The following is a 21,282-nucleotide window of genomic DNA, read 5'->3' on the forward strand; positions in this document are numbered from 1 at the left end:
GAAGGTTTGAAGAGAGAAAATTGGAAGTTGGAGTGGATACGGGGTCATATCCCTTTGTTTGTTTGGGATGGTTGGGGTCTCTTGACCCAGTGCGGCTGAGTGTGGGTCCCAGCATCTGGAGGGGTGAGGCAGAAGATATTGGAGGAGGCATACAATTCCAAGTTCTCTATACATCCAGGGGATACAAAAATGTATAAAGACTTGAGACTGAGCTATTGGTGGCCCTGCATGAAGCGGGAGATCGCTTGGTTCATGGAGCAGTGCTTAACATGTAGGAAGTTCAAGGCCGAACATCAGTGTCTGTATGGCAAGGTTCAGCCATTACCCATTCCTATGTGGAAGTGGGAGGAGATCACCATGGACTTCGTCGCGAAGTTACCAAGGACAGCAAGGGGTGTAGATGTTATATGGGTGATTGTGGACAGGTTGACAATTAGCACCCACCTTATTCCAATCTATGAGAGCATCTCCGCTGAGAAATTGGTAGATATTTATGTACGAGAGGTGGTGACTAGACATAGGGTGTCAGTGTCAGTAGTCTCTGACAGAGATGTTCGATTTACATCTAGACTCTGGAAGAATTTCCATGAGGAACTGGGCACCCAGTTACATTTCAACAAGGCGTACCACCCCTAGACAGATGACCAGAGTGAGAGAGCGATCCAGACACTCGAGGACATGCTTCGAGCATGCGTGTTGGATTTTGGAGGGAGTTGGGATACATATCTCCCACTAGCAGAGTTTTCATATAACAATAGTTATCATACTAGTATCGACCGACCCCCGTTCGAGATGTTGTATAGTCAGAGGTGTAGGATCCTTGTTTGTTGGGGCGAGGTTGGACACCAAGTCATGGGAATCACCGAAGTGGTGCTCAAGACCACCGGGTTGATTCAACAGGTACGTGACCGGCTACGAGTCGCACAGAGCCATCAGAAAAGCTAGGCTGACCGGCACCGATCGGACCTTGAGTTCCAGGTAGGGGATTTTGTCTTGCTAAAAGTGTCACCGTGAAAGGGTGTCATTAGGTTCCGGAAGAGGGGCAAGCTAGGGCCCCGATATATTGGACCGTTCAGAATTACTTCCTGGGTGGGTAAAGTGTGTGACATCCCCAAATTTCTCTGCCAGAAAAGACCAATTTAGTTTATGCTTTTAAAATAAAATCAGAGTAATCTCTCCGATAAAAATATGTGGAATTTGTCCCTAAACAAAATATGAAAAAATTTTATCAAAGCATTTCTTAAAGGAATGTATTTTCCATTTCATTACAAAACACAGGATGTCCACATCAACACAGACCAAAAGCATAAACAGTACATTATAGACCTTACAACAGATAATTACATCTAATGGCCTATAATTCAAAAATCCCTCTTCATCATCCAACTATGCTTTAGGTCCACTACCTGTAATATAAAAAGCTGAGTGGGTCAGGCTTGGGATCCTGGTGAGCATATAGGGTTTTCAACCCACAAATAATAAATTTATTAAGTTCATCAACCAACAATAAATTTATTAATTTCATCAATCAACAATAAACCTGATTACCCATTCCCATTATCCTCACTTTATGTCCCTAAACACCTATCATAAGGGACCTAACCTAAGGATTATCATCGGGATGGACACTACTGCTAAGTAGATTCCTCAACCATACATGTCCTTAAGGCAACCATGATGGGGATGGAGTACACCAGTGAACATATAGTTCACCAACACCTATAGGTTGCGAGCCTGCTAGCGTTCGACTAGACTGTCTAGAAAAGTCAGTGGTCGTCATCTATACTCCGCTAGATGACTACAACAACAACAAAAACAACAACATCGAGGCTTCTCATTATTTTAACACACACCAACTATTTCATCTACCAATTTTATACCCAACATATTTGTAGATAAAAATACATATACAGTTTAAATCGTTTTAAAACTTGTATAAATCATTCATTCAACACCCATCTCAAATACAAAAACAATATACATACACATAGCATGTATTTTATAAAAAATATTTCATATCTAAGTGTAAGATGAAAGTGATTACACACTCACTTGTTAAGACGATAATTGGGCAGCACCTCGTCTCTTAAAATAATCTTTCCAGATGAAACCGAGGTGATTTCTCAAAAACCGGGCTTCATGTGGGTAGAGTTTCGGCTTGAAAACTCTTTTTCTAGGGATCTTCAGGCTCTCCGGGACTTGCTTATGATACTAGGATGATAAAATAGGCTTGGGGTAATTTTTTCAATATTGAAGTAAGTATAGGGGAGAGAGGATGAAAATTTTAAACAAAATCTGGCTGGCGTCGGTTCCTATTTATAGGAGATCGAAGCACCTTAGTACGTGGCGCGTACAGCTCAGGTACGCGGGGCGTACTACCTCGCACACCTCTTTGTTGGGAGTAACTTCGTACGCAGGTCATACGAGGTGGATCATCTTGGACACGTCAATGCTACGACACGTGGCTCGCATGCGAAGGAGTAGGGAGGGTGACTGACTTCGGAACGCTTACACGAGTACGTTGGGCGTACTCCTTTGGTACGTTGGGCATACTCCCTCGGACCAACTTCGAAGTTTGTGCCCTAAACTTCAAAAATTCGTAACTTTCACATACGAACTCTATTTTTTATGTTCTTTATATCCACGCGTAGGTGAGATTATACTCTACAACTTTTGTTTAGACTCTGTCGGCTAATTTTGACTTTATTTTTAAAGTTATATTTTAACAGGCCAGGACAGAAAAAGTCCGTTAAAAATTCATAACTTCTTCATCCGACATCCGTTTTCATCTGTCTTTTTACCTTTAAACTACTATCAACAAGATCTTTGATTCACATTTAGGTTGTTTCGGCTAAAATCACTCGATCTAAAATTCGAGTTTCTGGCTATATACTACTATGTCAAATCTTAGAAAATTCATAACTTCCTCATACGAAGTCAGATTTGGACATTATTTTTATGCACACTCTTGGTTTAACGAATACTACGACTTTCATTTAGGTCACTAAGGGTAAAAAGAACTTTATCGTAAATTCATCTTTTACGTCACATAGCGTTGTGTCGGTTCTGTCGCAAAACTTCGACAGGTTATAACTTCTTCGTTATAACTCAGATATCGGTATTCTTTATATCTCCGGAATCCTTGTTTCAACCACTACAACTTCATTCATAGATATATCAAGATTATCTAATATTTGTTTTTGATGCTTATTTTTATTCTTAATTCATTAAATCATAATAATTAAGTAAATAAGCACATAATTCACATAACATTCACATAATTCCTCTTTATTACTTTAAAATGAGTTACAAAGGTTAACCTAGACTATTACATCATCTTTAGTGCTTAGCCCATAAACACAGGCGTTACATAGTGGCATATCGCTTAGATTTGTCGGGCGAGCTTAGGTAGATACATAACACCTTACATGTGTCTCAGCTTCGGAACTATGTCACAGACGAGGCCATGGTTGTTTCTCTGGATGACATTCAGGTGGACGAGAGTCTGAACTACATTGAGAGGCTCGTTGCGATTTTGGATAAGAAGACCAGGGTCCTTGGGAAAAAGAAGGTGAAGTTAGTAAAGGTTCAATGGTAGCACTGAAGGGGCTTCGAATGGACATAGGAGTCGGAGGATGAGATGTGAGATCACTACTCGGACTTATTTACATCAGCAGACTTTGAGGACGAAGTCTAGTTCAAGTGGGTGAGATTTGTAATGCTTGTTCCAGGTATCATTTAATTTTCTAAGTTTTATGGTTTTGTACTAGGACTTAACGAGTTGGGGAGCTCCAACTCGTCGAGCAGAGATCATTTATGAGGACGCGTGATTTAGAACCTACTCGACAAATCGGAAGGCCCCAACTCGACGAGTAGGCGTTGTAAAAGAAACCCTAATTTTCAGGGGTTTGTACCCTATTTAAAGAACTTATGGCTCATTTGTAGCCTCTTTCATCGTTCTTACAGTCCAGAGAGAAACCCTAGTCGCATTTTGGTGCTTTCTTGAGTGTGTGTGAGCTTTGGAGAGTGAATCTTGGCTTTTTGGAAGGAAACTTGAAGGTTGAAGAGATAGAAGTGAGGAGGAGGCTTTGGATCTGACATCTACCTATTGTTAGCATCCATTTAGAGGTAAAAAATTGCTACCCTGATCTCTACTTACTTAGATCTCATCTTATGGAAGAATATGGTCACTTTTGGTGCAAAAAGGGTGTCATACTTCGATTTGGACTTGTCATAAGGATATGGTTCCAAATCTGGACACCTCTAGGTCTTCAATGACATAAAGTTGCCCACTTTATCCAATTTAGTCCCTTTCCATGCACTAAAACCTTATAGGAACCTTAGTTTTAGTGTTTTAGCCTTAAGAGGGCTTCCATGCACGTAAACTTTGCAACTTTACGTGGTAACTACACTATAAGGGGTTGGATCCCGTTTTTGGGATCCTGAGTGATTTCGGTGAGCTGATTAAGAGCTTTTGGTTTAGAGTTTTTGGCCCTTGGACATTAAGGAACTCGACAAGTTACTCAGGTGACTCGGCAAGTTGACTCGGGATTTTGGTTGGATGGACTCTGAAGGAACTCAACGAGTTACTCAGGTGACTCGGCGAGTTGACTTGGGATTTTGGTTGTACGAACTCTGAAGGAACTCAATGAGTTGCTGGATGCACTCGATGAGTTGGGGTCAACATGGACTGTTGACCTTGACTTTGACCAGGGTTGACTTTGAGGGTATTTATGGTATTTCAGGATTTTGACAAATTAATCACATGATGATTATAGGCAGTTGAGTTGGAGCTGTGCGTTGGGACTTATCTGATCTTATCTTGTCAGTTCAGTATTCTTGAGAGATGATTCTTCTCACCATACCAATGGGTCGAAGGCACCAAGGTCGGCCCATTTCATGATATATATGGATAGATAGTTGATTAGATGATATGTCGCTATAAAACTTGTATGGAAGTCCTCGGGGGGGTTCCCATGGCAATATATTAAGACCATGAGGAGGTTCCTATGGCATTTGGTATAAGTCCCTAGAGGGTTTCCACGGCTTCCTGGTATGTTTACATGTTTAGTTTGGATGACATTTCTATGATTAAGGAAGACTGTGTGGAGTTTCCCATGCCAGTGAGCCTAGACCACGTGGGGGTTCCAATGGCAGCTAGTAAAGACCACGTGGGGGTTTCCCTTGGCACTAGGTGTAATACCTTGGATGGTTTCCACGCCATCCCTATATGTATATATATGCATGTCTTATGTGGTTTATGTAGCTTTTATAGCTAATATGATTATGTGATTATGTGGATTTTGTGGGGTATGCTCTGGGGAACTCACTAAGTATTAGCTTACAGTTTGTTGATTGTTTCAGGTACTTCTAAGCCTAAGGGAAAGGGTAAGGCTTGACGGCGCGGCATACACTCTCTCCCAGATGTTTTTATGGGACACTCTTATGGTTGGAATAATGTTGTTGATGTTATGAATTTCAAAACAAATGTATTTGAGATTTTATGGTTTATTGGAAATGTTTTTGACTATCTAAAAACAAAAATTTTCTTTTGAGAATTTGGTTCGTTACATCTGAAGAAGATAAAGACTCATAAACTGAAATCCCAGATCAATCAGAAAATGAAGCCCCAAACCAGATAGATGTTGAAACTCCTACCCTTAAAAGATCGAAGACCCATTTGCAAATATTATGCATCAGTTAATTACCAGTTACTGACATAGAATGGAGAGTCGGAGTCATATCTAGAGGTGTTGAAACTGAAAGACTCCATAAAATGGAAGAAAGTTGTAACACTCGATTCCAGGTATGAAATTATTTTTGATTGTGTATGATTTCTTTTTCGATCATGACATCGTGAAGCCTCACCATGACGTAGCGATAAGCTTCTGGGTCGTGGGAGTTTAATGAACCACCACGGCATGGTGATTTTTCTATAACATGGTGGTGGTTGTTGGAGAAAACCCTAAAGTTTAAGGGTAGAGCCCTATTTAAACTCCTTAACCTCTCATAGCCTCCCTCCCATCATCCTCCATCTCCCAAATTTTCCCTTGAAAATCCTAGATCTCTTATGTGAGTTCTTAGCCTTAAAGTATGTGTGTTTGGTTCTTGTGAAGGAAGAAGATGGTGGAAGATCATATTAGGAGTCCAAAGCAACGTAGGTCCAGGAGTTTATCTTCCTCAAGCATCTCAATGAGGTATAAGGTTTTCATCTTGATGAGTTAGTTGATAGATCTATGGATTTTGCACACTTTTTTCTACGCCTTGTTGCTTTGGAAGGTTGAATCTCATAAAGCTTGCAACTTTATGAATCTCCGGGTCATTTGGAGCATTTGACTCTTTGGATCTGATTTAGACTTGAGTTTTGAGGCCATGCATGGAATCTTGGCCCTTTTAACCTAATTTAACATAATAAGAGTTCAAGACATGAGTTGGACATGAATATCTTAGAAGCACTAATTTTTATGATGTGTTTGCTGTTAAAAACTCTTCTAGAGCCTTTGGACAAGTAACCTTAAGGATTAAGTGAATATTGCTTAAGTCATGTAGTGTTTTGGACCTTAAAGTTGAGATATATACACTTTGGAGGGTTCTATTGGATAAAGTTGGAAAGTTTATCCATCTAGACCCTATTATGGACCATATCTGAGTTGGAGACCCCTTTAGAATCAAAGAAAATGGCTGAATATGTTAAGCTATTGAAAACCCAGTTACCACGGCATGGTGGAGAGGTTACTCGCGACTATTTTGTCGTATTTGAGGCCACGACGTGGTAAAGGGCTACCACGACGTGGTGGTCAGCTGAGTTAACTCTTTTTGAATTTTTGACTGTTTGACCCAGTTTGACCTAAGGGGGTATTTTGGGTATTTTGGATTATGTTTGAGAATTGGTATTTTGATGGTTAGGTGTCGGTTAGAGCTGAGATTCGGAGTTGGGGCCTCATCAACTATTGTTTAGATTCATAGGTGAGTTTCCTCACTGTGTTTAGTGGGTCGAAGGCACCAATGTCGGCCCATGGTTTGATATGTTAGTATGTTAGTTGTCTATGTGAATCTTGCATGTGTTATGTGTATATGTTTACTGAGCGGGGCTCAATGTCGCGTGGGGCCCAATAACTATTATGTATGCTATTATCTTTGTGATTATTACATGTGTTTGTATGATTATATATTTATATGTTTATCTGTATACCGGGCCAGGCCCGATGACTGACAGATCTATATACTGAGCAGGGCACGATGTCAGAGCCCATTATGTATGGTATGTGGTATTTTAGGGAACTCACTAAGCTTTGTGCTTACGGTTTTTAATTTATGTTTTAGGTACTTCTTGTTCAAAAGGGAAGAGCCCGGGATGATTGCAGAGCACACACTACCTCATTCCACATTTTTATGATTACTCTGATGTTTGTGATGTATTCAATACACTTTGTTCCACCATGGTTTTATATTGATTTTTTTTGGGATAATAGGTTTTATTAAATTAAAAAAATGAAACTTTTTGGTCTAAAATTTTGGGACATTACAAAGTCATTAAGGATGAGTTGGACTCACTTGACAAGAACCATACTTAGTGCTTGGTCAAATTACCAATAGGAAAGAGAGCTTTGTAAAACAAATAGGTGTTCAGAATCAAGGATGAAGCTGATGGCAGCAAGAGGTATAAATCCAGACTAGCTGTAAAGGGTTTCTAATAGAAGGAGGGGGTTGATTATGATGAAATCTTCTTACAAGTTGTGAAGATGACTACTATTCGACTGGTGTTGAGTATTGTGGTTGCTGAAAATTTACATCTGGAATAGCTGGATGTTAAGACTGCATTCTTACATGGTGACCTTGAGGAAGATATTTGCATGTCCCAACTAGAAGGTTTCTTGGTGAATGGTAATGATCTTCTAGTGTGTAAACTGAAGAAGAGTTTATATGGACTGAAGCACGCCCAAAGGCAGTGATATTTAAAATTCATCAGCTTCATGCAGAAAAATGGGTACAAGAGATGTAAGATGGACCATTGTTGTTATCTGAAGAAGTTCAGGTCCTCTTACATTATTCTTTTATTATAAGTTGATTATATTTGAGTTGTTGGATCAGACATACATGAAATCAACAAACTGAAGCAGCAGCTCTCCAGAGAGATCGAGATGAAATACTTAGGAGCTGCCAAACAAATTCTTGGGATGAGCATAGTCAGAGACAGAGTTGTTGGAACTATAAAGCTTTCACAACAGAAGTATATCATAAAGACTATAGAGAAGTTCAACAAGAATGATGCAAAACCAAGAATTACACCTTTGGGAAGTTAGATAAAGTTTTCAAAGATACAATCCCTAAAGACGGATGAAGATAAAGAAGAAATGGCCAAAATCTTGTATGCATCAGCAGTTGGCAGCTTGATGTATGCTATGGTGTGCGACCGGACATTACACATACAGTGGGAGTTGTGAGTAGATTTATGTCAAATTCGGGTAAAGAGCATTGATAAGGGGTCAAGTGGATGCTACGTTACTTGAAAGGTACTTCTATAGTCGCCTTATATTTCAGCAGAAATAAAGTGGTTTGGAAGGATTCGCTGATGCTGATTTAGGGGGATGTGTTGATTCGGAAAAAAGCACTATTGGGTATGTTTTCACTATCAGAGGTACAGCAATGAGTTGGATGTCCAGACTTTGGAAAAGTGTTGCTCTTTCAACTACGGAGGCAGAATATATGGCCATTGCAAAAGCATGCAAAGCGTTGATATGGTTGAAGAATTTTCTGTCAGAATTTGGAATAAAACAAGAAGACTGTGTTCTCCACGGTGACAATCAAAATAGAGTACATCTCATGAAAAATCTGGTGTTTCATAGCCGAACGAAGCACATAAAGATGTAATATCATTTTATACGAGAACTGATAACTGGTGGTACACTAAATCTGAAGAAAATCCTTGGTACGAAGAACCCAGTTGATATATTCACTAAGGTGGTACCAACTGATAAGTTGAAGTTGTGCATTACTTCAGCTGGGCTTCTAGAAACTTGAAGAGGATGCAAGGACGAGAGAGAGAGAGAGAGAGAGAGAGAGAGAGAGAGGTGTTATAGAGAATATGGACTTGGTTGGCAGTTGAATGTTGATCAAACCTCCAAGTGGGAGATTGTTAGATCTAGAGACTTATCATCATATTTGGAATTTTAAAGACTACAAGTTTTTGGGCTTTTTTTGTGTTTTTTTATTTGTTGGGCTTGGCCTTTTAGGTTTACGCCAGATATTTTCATTTATATATTCATGAACGATTGTATCTTTAACATTGTAGCAGAAAAGCATGTATGCAATAAAATCTCTCTCTCTCTCTCTCTATGTGTGTGTGTGTGGTTCGACAGTGGACGTTGCTTATTGCAAGATAGTGTGAACCGCTTAAATCCATGTGTTAGGTGTGCTATGATTTCGTTTCTGATCTCTCATATTTCTCAGATCTATTTTCGTTTATCGTTTTCTTCTATACCTAACATTTTCTACAACAAAAATTAACTTTGAAAGTCCATACCCAAATCCATGAGATCTTCCCTTACTTTTGGAATTGATAAGAAACCCATGGTAAACCTTTCTTGGCCAAAGGGTTTACATCATAAATAGTGAGATTATAAAAGGCAACAATTTCATTGTTCCATAAATGTGTCTTCCACTTTTAATCTCGACAACCACTTTGTAAGTAAGGCAAAGTTGCACCATTTAAGACTTCCAACCCTTAAGCCACAAAGATTTTTAGGACTTAAGACATCTTGCCAAGCCACCTGATATATTTATTTTTTATTTTCATCCCTTCCCCAAATCATTATTTGGATACTTGCAACATAAATAGTTGAGTATTTATAATTAGTTTAGAATCAAAGGAAATTCTAGAAAACACTTATTAATAGTTAGAAAATTATATTTCTAAAACTAGGGTGTTACATATCAAAAAGGAATTCGTATATACTAACAATACTTATGTTTATGATCATTCTTATAATGATGTTCTTGGAACCGCAAAAAGATGAAGACCTTCGTCAACGTGAAGTGTGAACATGGTTCTATAAGTCACTTTTCTTGATTCATCGGCTAATTTGAACATAAAGAAACGAAGAACAGCAATCGAAATTATCTTCATCTGACGATATGCAAAATCCTTCCCCAAACAGATCCTTGGACCAGCGTGCTAAGTTGGCATGTTAGAGTCCATAACATACATAGTAATCATAAGAAAAGAAACATGTGAACACTTATTCAGCAATTGCCATACTTTCTGGATTTTGCTTGGATTTTATTATACGGGAAATGGAATGAAAATATAATATTTAGTAATTTATATGTTAACCTTGATTAAATACATGGTCCCGGCTTGCAAATAACCGAATTTAATACATAATGTGGTGACTTTGAAAATATACAAATGTCATTTATATTCAAACACTAACATCGAAATCGAAAATAGATAATATAAAAGTATTATAATGTTTTATTTATAAGTTTGTCAAGTTTAAATTACAACTCTATCAAGCTACTAGGTTATAACCCGTGGAATCCACGGTTAAAAGTAAAGTAATATATAATGTATAATGATAATAATCAATAATCATAGATTTGTATAGATTTATTTGTATAAAAAATTTCATATGTTAATTGTAATTGTATCATGGTTATTTTAAATTAATATAATCATGTCGTAAGTTTTTTAAATTAACGCTTAAAAAAATTAATATCATACTTTATGAACTCTGAAGTTCAAATATGCAATAAAACATACATTATAATGGATTTTTAAGAATATACCTTCCATTTTTCTTATCAAGTAAAGTAAATAAGAGATACCAAACTCAGATAACTCAAGTTGTTCATCATCAGTGTCCAAGTAGGAAGCTCTTATGCCTAAAAAATAACTTAAAAACACATAATGTTTGTCCCTTATCAAACATTAAATATGATATAACCTTATATAATTACAACATAAAATTGCTGGAAACAAATAAAATTGATTAACAACATCAAAATAAAATAAAATTGAAACGCAAAAAATTGTTTCAATGACAGATGTTCAACACTAACAATTCAAAAATCAAAAGAAAACAGTAACATATAGATTAAAATGAAGAAATCATTGAATAAAAAAAAACATTGAATATTACATGCTTCAACTACAACTCGAGGAAAGAGAGAAGATCACTTTAGAGGCCACTTAGAAGGTGTGTTAAGTGTCATGTTCCCTAAAAAGATAAAGCGTCCACAAAAATTAACCTGCAAAATAATATCAGACCAACATATTACACAAACAAAAACATTATTAATAAATACTACTACTGATGTAATGTTGTTAAACCAAAAACGACCAGTGAATTGCACAAGGATGTCCATATGCTTTTATGTTTTCACAATAGCAAGCGTAGAAATCTTTTGGAATTGTAATCCCATGAATTTCACAAGGAAATCTTTTGGAATCTTATAACCCTGAAAAAGTAAGAAAATAAAAGATACAATTTTGACCCAGATCAGCCACAAAGGTTAGAAAAAAGGTTTGCTAATACAAAACATAATTGAGGTGGTGCAATTGTGGTTCCTATCTACAAAAAACAAATCAAATTTAAATAAAAAGAATAGGCCTAGATTTCGTACATATTGTGTAAACCATAAGTTTTAACTTATATTCTCTAGGAATTGTAGTCAACATCCATGCATCATCAATTACAAAAGATGAGAAAATTCCCAACTAAAACTTAAAATACACCTAAATAAGTTCCATGGAAAACACAATATAAACATCTCAAAGTAAATCATGTTACCCGTAAGCAAGAACCTATAGCCACTTCACCTCACCTTTCAATTTCCAAACTGCAAACACAAAAATCACATCAAACCGACAAATGGTGAACAACCATCGCAAACCGACAGAGAAACTGAGTAAGGGGCTGATGACCCTAGCTGACCAAAAACGACATTGATGGAGGGGATTAGAAACATGATGAACATGGGAAATCCCTAATTAGAAGAATAAATTAAAACCTCAAAATTAAAACATCCTCACCTTATTCGAATAAGCCCTATTTATAATCATAAGACCGAGCCAATGTATGGCCCGAGACAACAGAATTGGCGGCGGAGTAGAACGACGATACACTGACCAAAGTTTTTGAAAATCTAGATTAGGACTTGAGACAAGGGAAATGGTGGGTTATTGAAGAGAAATAAAAACAGATTAAACTGAAATTTGTGGAGGTGCGATAATAGTAATGAGAAGAAGAAGATTTATTGTTGATTTTAAATAACATTAATTTAAATGGGTTGAATGGGTTGTTTCCTAAATAAATGCAGGACAATTGATATGAATCCCAAAAAATCAGGTCTGAAATTACTGATTACAAAACCAAAATTATTTAGATTTCAAATTTGATTTTTTAGTTAGGTTATAGAGGATTAACGATGCTGGGCAGGAAAGTACAATTATATTATGAAGGTATAGAAAAACGCCATTTGGCAAAAGAGTGGTGTAAAAACATGCCATGTGGCAGTATTAGGAGTGTTTTATTAAGGATAAAAATTGGTTTTTAGACCCAAAATGTAATTACTATTATTATTATCTTTTAAACTATGTGAATTATGTTTTGAAAATATAATTTTCAAACTAAATCCCAACGTCATTTCAACCAATTACGTCTAGCGTGTTAGCTAAAAAAAGTTGTTTTAGCTTATAAACTATATTATCAATAAGTTATTAAAAATAATTTATAAAAAATTAGTTTATAAACTAGTTTATAAAGTATCATAAGCATTTTTTTGGTCCCACCAAACACCCTAATAAACTCAAAAAATAAAATAGTTTACTTGTGTCAAACAAAATTCGGCTAGAATCATAAAATATTGGAATATTATTTGCTGTAAAAGTAATTATTCTTTAACTCATTAGTCATTATACAATTTTAGCACTAAAAATTATTCTTGGTGTATCCTTTTTTCGAACTTTTAAAATTTAATATACAATATTCCAATAATTTAAATAGTATGTTATTAGACAATTATAATCAAAATAAATTATTTATATATAATTAATTGTTATAGTATTTAAACAACCATTTAAATAAGTATGAAACATTAAACTTAAAAAACATTATATATGTTTAAATAAGTTTAAAACATCAAATTACATAATAAAGATAATATCAATGTAATTTATTATATAACATGTCCAAATAACAAAAATTACACAGACATTATTATAAACAAATAATAAACAACAAAAAACAACATAAAAATTAATACCAAAGGAAGGATCGATTTGTAAAATAAAATAAAAAAAAAAAACAAAAAAACAAAACAAAACAAAAACATCAAATTTGATGTTGATAAATTCTCTAACATGATATTTGATATTTATTATTCTCTAACGCCATTTTGCATCAAAATCAATGCAAAAAAATAATAATAATAATCATAATAATAAGATTTGGTGTTACTAAAGTATGATCTATTTTCATGATGTTTCCCTATATAATATTAGGTAAGAGTAAATTGCAAAAATGGTCCCTGTGTTTGGTAAAATTATGTGACTTTGGTCCAAAACGATAGTTTGATGCACCACTGGTCCAAAATTGGATTTTTCCATTGTTTTTGGTCCCTCCCATTCACTTCCGTCCATATACTCCGTTACATGCAATAAAGACCGGGGTATTTTCGTCTTTCCACATACAGGGGCCTTTTTTGCAACCTTATTCAAAATAAAAAGCAGAGCTACATCACTCTTCCTTCTTCAACTTCACGAGCTTCATACTCTTCCTACTCTGTGTTCACAATTTCTTAGAGATCAAAAATTAAAATGGTGATGTGTTTCTGTGGTAGGGAAGCGGTGGTTCGCACCTCCTGGACATCAGCAAACCCTGGTCGGAGGTTTCTTTCCTGCCCTCAAAAGGTAAGTGTTCGATTTTGCTATTTTACCCTCATTTTGGAAAATCACCCTCATGTTTAGGGTTTATTTTTTTATGTGAAGGGTTCCAGATGCCGATTCTTAGGATGGATTGATCCTCCCATGTGTGCACAATCTATGTTGATAATACCCGGATTATTGAGGAATATCAACAATGTAAACTATAAGGTGGCAAGATTGAAGATGTGTTTGTTTGCAAGTTGGCTACTATTTGTGGTGGTTTGGGTGCTTTTCATTTAGTAATAAGCAATTAGGGACCCCTGTAGTTGCATGTAATTTTTGGGTGTTTTTTGTCTTATGAAATTGTAACTAGGGAATGTGGTAGTTTTTGGTATTTGATAATGTAATATCAGTTTAGGGTTATTTTGGACAACTTCAGAAATTTGTAACCTTTTCAAGGATATAATGACAATGTATTGCAGTTATCACCGAATGTTAATGTATATTTGTTGTTTCAGAAAACAGTTCTTATAACCAAAAATGTGTTCCATAAACATGACAACCAACAGTTGATATAAACCATAAACATCATTCTTCAACAATGACAAAAGGTTGACATTAGTTTCATGACCAAAAGGGCTAAAAGACCAAAATAAAACCATTACAACAAACTAGTTTTAAACCATTACATCCAAATGCACAAAAGTTGTGCTAAACCAAAAGATAAGTTTTTAAACAAAATACACTAATTCCTGCATTGACTGCTACCTCCATTCCCTCCTTGACTACATCATGCATTCCCTCCTTGACTGCTTCCTGCATTCCCTCCTTCATTTCTTCCTGCATTCCCACCTTGACCCTTGCACGTCCTTGAGTTATGACCCCTATTGTTGCATTTCCCACACCTAACACTAACAAACTTTCTGGTAAGTTTTTCAGGTTCACCTGCACCATGATTTTGCATCTGTTTATCATATTTTTCATCTGCACTTCTCTTTCTCTTGGTGTTAGGTCTCCCAGGTTGATTGTGATGTGGTGGTGGTGTTAATTGAAATGGACAGGTACTTTTTGGCCACATGGCTCTACCCTTTATAGGGTCCACAGTGTAAGAGTAAGCTTCATTCCATGTTTGAAGCCAATACACTTTGTTAACATAAGTGTAAAGCTCCCCAACTTTGTCTCCACTATCAGCCATTTCATGTATTGTAGCTATGGCATGCCTGTATGGAATCCCATTCAATTCCCACCTTCTACATGTACATGACATATTTTTCATGTCAACCACATGCTGGTCATGCCAAGGACCATAAACTTCATACTTTGCAGTCCCATTCCATCTAGCTCTATATTGGACTGAAGCTTCCCTATTTCTCTCAAGTAACTTTGATGCTGTTGGAGTGAGTGGACCTGGAGCTTTGGACATCACTTTCTTCACATTGCAAATCCTCTTCATAAGGTACTGCCTGATGTACTCAAGACAACTTATGATGGGCTTATTCCTACCATGAATAAGCTTACTGTTGAAAAACTCACATAAATTGTTGAGCAATATATCTGATCCTGCTCTGCCTGTATTAAACAAGAAAATTATATGAACTAAACCATATACAATGAGCACTAGTAAAGCTTCACCTAAGTTAGGGAATGTAACCTGAAAAGTGGCTTCTGGCCCAATGGTGAGGGGGGATTTTCTTCAACCACTCAAAAGCATCCTTATCAAACTTGTTAAGTTCATTCATGTAGTGTTCAAATTCTGGTACTTTGGTTGCTATTGCACACTGCCATAAGTGATCTTTATACTCTTTTGTTTTCCATTTTTTCCTCATGTTCTCATAAATATGTCTTAGACACAATCGATGCTCAGCCTGTGGGTATAGTTGTGCTATAGCAGGTAAGAGTCCCTGTAAAGGATTATTTCACATAATCATTGCAACAATCATATACAAATAAACTATTAGTAATACAAAAAGAAGAAAATAGTACCTTTTGTCTATCACTCATGAAAGTAAAGTTAGAATTTGAGCACAACTCTAAGTCATCTCCCAAGCATTCTAGAAACCATTTCCAGCTACTCATATTTTCAGTCTCAACAATGGCATATGCAAGTGGGTATATGCCGTTGTTTGAATCCAATCCAACTACTGTGAGTACTTGGCCTGGAAAGGGTCCTTTCATAAAAGCACCATCTAGTCCCAGAATATCTCTTAAACCTACTTTAAACCCTTTCTTTAATGCCCCTAAGCAAATATACACCCTTTTAAACTGCCTTGTTTCTCTAGTACTGTTAGGCTCATTAACAACCTCAAGCTTCACAGTTGTACCCACATTAGTTGCTTGTAGTTCCATAAGATAATCTCTTAACACCTCGTATTGCTTTGTGTAGTCACCACTCACTTGCTTTGTAGCTGTTGCTTTTGCTCTCTGTACTTTGTGTATGGACACACCAACTTGAAGCCTCTTCTGAACTTGCTCTTGAATGCTTCGAAGGGGTACTGTAGGGTTAGACTCGACCATGTCTAAGATTTCTGCAGATATATACTTCGCAGTGCAAGCCCTAAGTTTTCTAGTTTGAACACAAGTATGTTTGTCCAGTAAAGTTTTCACATACCAATAATCACTATCTTTTGACCGTGAAGTCTGCATTGACCAAGAACAATTTAATTTATTGCCCTTACCTACCCCACTTGCATTTACATTAGGTACATTACCTTTACACACAACCCTAAGCCTTGTTTTGTCGTTTTTCTTGAAGCCAAGATTCCTTCTAGTCTCAATGGCAAGTTTGTTGACTTTGTTCTTAATTTCCTTTTTACTTTTATACTTTTGACCCACTTGAAAAGTAACTGTATGGACTTCACCAAGAGAGCACTTCTTCTCCTTCACCATCTGTTTTAATATTGCTTTCCTTCTTTCATCATCACTATCTTCACTTAATGAGTCCCATTCATCATTATCAATTACTTCAACATCTTCAACATCTTCTGTATCAACAACTTCATTTTCAGTCTCAACACCTTTTCCTCTGTCAACATATTCAACATCTAGATCAACATTCATATAGAAATAACTCATGTCCACCTCAATATCACTTACATAGTTTTCTTCATCTTCAAGAAAATCACTGTCTTCCTCACTCCCTTCACTACCCCCTTCACTACCCCCTTCACTACCTCCTTCACCAAGTCCATCACAAACTCCCTCACTTTCAAATTGAACTTCCCCTAGTCCTGTGCCAAGTTCTGCACCAACACCCATACTCTGATCATTACCATCATTAAAAGTATATTGATCAAAGAAAGGATCAAAGTCTTCAAATTGAAATGGTTGGTCATCAAAGGTATCAAACTCTCTTGTATTTACTTCTTGGTCACCAACATTTGCACCTTGATCATGAACTTCTGTATCTTGATTACCAACAGCTGCACCTTGATCACTAACATTTGCTCCTTCATTACCAATTTCAACATGTGTATCTTGACCACTAACAGTTGCACCTTGCTCACTAATATTTGCACCTTCATTACCAATTTCAACATGTGCATCTTGATCACCAACAGTTGCAGTGTGTTCCAAGTTGAAACACAATTTCTTACTACATGATTGACTCCCATCAACTAACCTCAATCTCTTATTTGAATTGTATTCGAGTGTCTCATATCTTACTAAACACAATTCAAGATTTGGGACATCTTGATCACCAACAGTTGCAGTGGGCACATCATCTGCTATTTCCTCAATTATGACCCTAGGTTTAACTCTTGGAGACATAAAGTATGTAAGTAACTTAGTTTCATTATGTTCAATGTATACCTTGATGATCTTATGATGTTCAATGTACTGTGCAAGACTAAGTACATCAATATCATTCCCTAGAGCTCTAAGACCAAACTCCAAATCTCCATTTGGCAATTGATAGTGGTAGTAAATGACTAGTGGTACATCATAACCAAGCTTCAGCATCACCTCGTCCAACTCATGCACAGAGAACTCATCCATGTCTACCAAGTCAATGTGGTCTAATTTTCCTTCAATGTAGCTTATCCCTGGGAATTTTGTGAACCTCCCTCCATGATGGAGCTCAATAGTGAACATCGTGGGATATCCTTCTGTAAAAATCATGAACCAAACCAAAAAAACATTACTTTATATGGATTGTAAAAGATTTTTTTTTTGTTTCAAAGAAATATGTAAGAAACAGAGTACGTTACCGTAAATTCGGATTGCATCAAAACACTGATTTCTTGGCCTGATTTCCCACATTTGGACCATCCTCGTGGATTCAAACTTACGATTGCGGTTGATGATCAAATGCAAGATTTCAATGAACGATTAGGGTTTTCGATCAACAAGTTGGGTTTAGTGCGTAGAGTAGAGTGAAGGGTCATTAACTGTGTATATCATTCAATATGGCGGTAATCGATGATATGGAGGTGGAAAGACGAAAATACCCCGGTCTTTATTGTATGTAACGGAGTATATGGACGGAAGTGAATGGGAGGGACCAAAAACAATGGAAAAATCCAATTTTGGACCAGTGGTGCATCAAACTATCGTTTTGGACCAAAGTCGCATAATTTTGCCAAACACAGGGACCATTTTTGCAATTTTGTCATTAGGTAAATATAACGATAGACCAATTAAACATTAACCGAAGACTATCTTGGTTGCAATAAGTTTGACGTCAAAGTCAAAAGACATCTCCATAGATATAGTGAAATAGTGAATGACATTTACTTACATGAAATGCTACGAATTTGAAAGGAGATTCTGGTTGGAAAACTCCATTATCGATTATCCATCTTTCGGGTTTGAAATCCTCAGCATCATCTTCCCATATGTAACCCATTCTTCCCATCGCATATGACATGTAATACACACCGTCCCCTTTTTTTAACTTAAAGCCATCAGGGAGATTGTCATCCATGTCTGCAACTCTCCCATCCTCACAACAAAATATACAAGAAGATATAGCATACATTATTTATTTACATATAATGTAGGTGAATTCCACCTATAAAATAAGTTTACAAAGATGTTTTAAAGTTTTTTTTTAAGCTTCTAATTTTATTAATAACAATATAGATAAAGGATACAAATATATTCGAGTTATCTATTACTAACAACAATAATTAATAATTATAACAAATTGCATTTTTGGTACTTAGTGTATGGTCCTTTTTTTTTTTTTTTGTCTTAAATCGTTTTTTTCGAATTTGGGTCATTATTTTTGGTTATTGTAACATTTTTCATTCCTTATCCAAAGTAAAAATATTCTTTTGCTGATTTTTGGTATTTAGAGTCCGGTCGATTTTTGCAATTATCGTAAATGTTTTTTTTTTTTTTTTTTGGAATTCGGGTATTTTTTGAGGTTTCTGTGACATTTTTGTTTCCTGATACATGTGAAAATATTGTTTTTGGTGGCGAGTATAACTGATTTTTGTAATTTTCGTCCAAAAAATATATGTTTACTACGATCTAAAATGTTTTAACATCCAAAATTGCAAAAGTCAACTATAATCAAGGACTAAAAATGTAATTTATTTAAAAAATTACCTAATGGTTTATTTGTAACGGCACTCTAGAAAATTTATGGTCCTGAATTAACCGTGGTTGTAGAATAAGCTTGTAAAAAAAATAGCACTATGATATTGTGTTTGTCTAAAATCTCTAATTCGTGAAAACTATAAGAAACTTTGACCATTTTTAGAATAAGTTTGTTTTGTTAGCAAGTCAATTAAAATGGTAAAAAAAGTCAATCTCTTAAAATATCTTTATAATTACCAGAGGCACTGCAGGGTATAATCTCAAGGTTTCACTCAAAGCTGCATGAAGATAATACATCTTTCTGAGTACCTCATCGATTATTTTATCCATAAAATCTTCAATTGTAGACCCGTTTTCTTGATTTCCTATAATCTTTTGTATTTCTTCAACAACTTTTTCTTGCACAAGTGGATTTTTACAAAGCATGTAGAAGAACCAAGAAAGTGTATTTGCACTAGTATCTTTTCCAGCAATCAGAAAATTAAGGATTATATCCATTAGATATTCATCATTTATTCTCGGGTCCTTCTTGCTCTCAATCAGAAATCTTGAAAGTATATCCTCCTTCTCCTCATTCTTAAAATCAATAGTTTACCACAAAATTCAATTCATTGAAAAAACACAAAGTGCTTTGACTATTTTATTCGATTTAGCGACTTAATTAATAGAGATAGCATAAAACTTACATAGTGTTGATTCATTTCTAGTTGCTCTCTTTTCTTGCTTATCAAATTGAGAACAAAATTATTGATCAATTTGATGTTTTTCGAAGATTAGCTTCACAACCAATATTAAGAAATCTTTTGAGCTTCCAAAAGGGATCTACATAGTGCCAGTATATTAATGCATTAGAGTCATCAAAGGCTTTGATAAATGCACCCCCTTCTTTGCTACATCCTTCAAGGCAATTCAAATCAACTCCAAACCCAACTTTGAATATTGAATCCAAGGTGCATTGCATAAGTATGTTCTGAAAATTTTTAGACACAACACTTCAATGATCTTATAACAATTCATCCCACATGCATCAATAGAGGGTTGCATACTTACATGTATGCATAAAAGTCTTTTTAAGTTGATTAAAGTAAGAAAAATAGAGGCTTACTTGTACATCAAAAACTTCATTGGCCTTAGCAAACTCTGAAATGACTCTAACCAAATTTGATGCATTTTTTCTGAAAACTTTACAGCTGAAGTCCCTCAACACTCTTGTTGAGAACTCCAAACTTGCAAGCTTTCTCTGTTGTTTCCACTTAACACCATCAACTGCAAAAATCCCATTGCCAAATAAGTCAGTTACTATATCCTTGTTATACTCGCCTTTTGAGTAGTTTTCAAAGTTGGTTCTAAGTATGTGTTCTATATTTCGAACATCAGTAGTGTATAGTTCACTTTGATCGGGGGCAAGAAGCATGAAAGTAGGGTGTTTGAGGGCAATATCGGTAAAATAGTCATGAAGTTTATTGAAGTAGAAGAGTTGACCAAAAACAATGCCAACAATTGGGGGGTATTTTGGGTCTTTTATTGGTTTTCCGATGAAGATTTTTAGTATGAGAGCTAAAAAGGTTATGAGAACTAGTAGTAGAGTTGTAGCTAGAAAGGAGAAGATGATATGAAGAATGAACATTTTGGTTGGAATTCAGGAATAATCAGATATGATTTCATATGCAATATAAAGGGAGCTTGAATACGATTAATCTTGTTTTTTGCTTCATGAATTGTGAAGTGGGAAAATAAGAACAAGAAGAAATTTTTAATAATTTCCATAATTAAAAGAGGCAGATAAGAATATTCTTCTAGAGAGCATTTATCAAAAAGACAAACAAGTGTGGTAAGTTTCGAAGAGCATTACAAAGTGTTTAGTCTATGTT

At 35.8% G+C, this 21,282-nt stretch overlaps 1 pseudogene; it reads right to left on the reverse strand.

Annotated features, from left to right (window-relative positions):
- Positions 1 to 9,982: 9,982 nt before the first annotated feature.
- LOC145036412 (cytochrome P450 704C1-like) lies at positions 9,983 to 21,038 on the reverse strand (annotated as a pseudogene).
- Between the last annotated feature and the right edge of the window lie 244 nt (positions 21,039 to 21,282).

This window comes from Lactuca saligna, chromosome 3 (genome assembly GCF_052625555.1).
Source record: "Lactuca saligna cultivar CGN05327 chromosome 3, ASM5262555v1, whole genome shotgun sequence".
Classification (NCBI taxonomy): domain Eukaryota; kingdom Viridiplantae; phylum Streptophyta; class Magnoliopsida; order Asterales; family Asteraceae; genus Lactuca; species Lactuca saligna.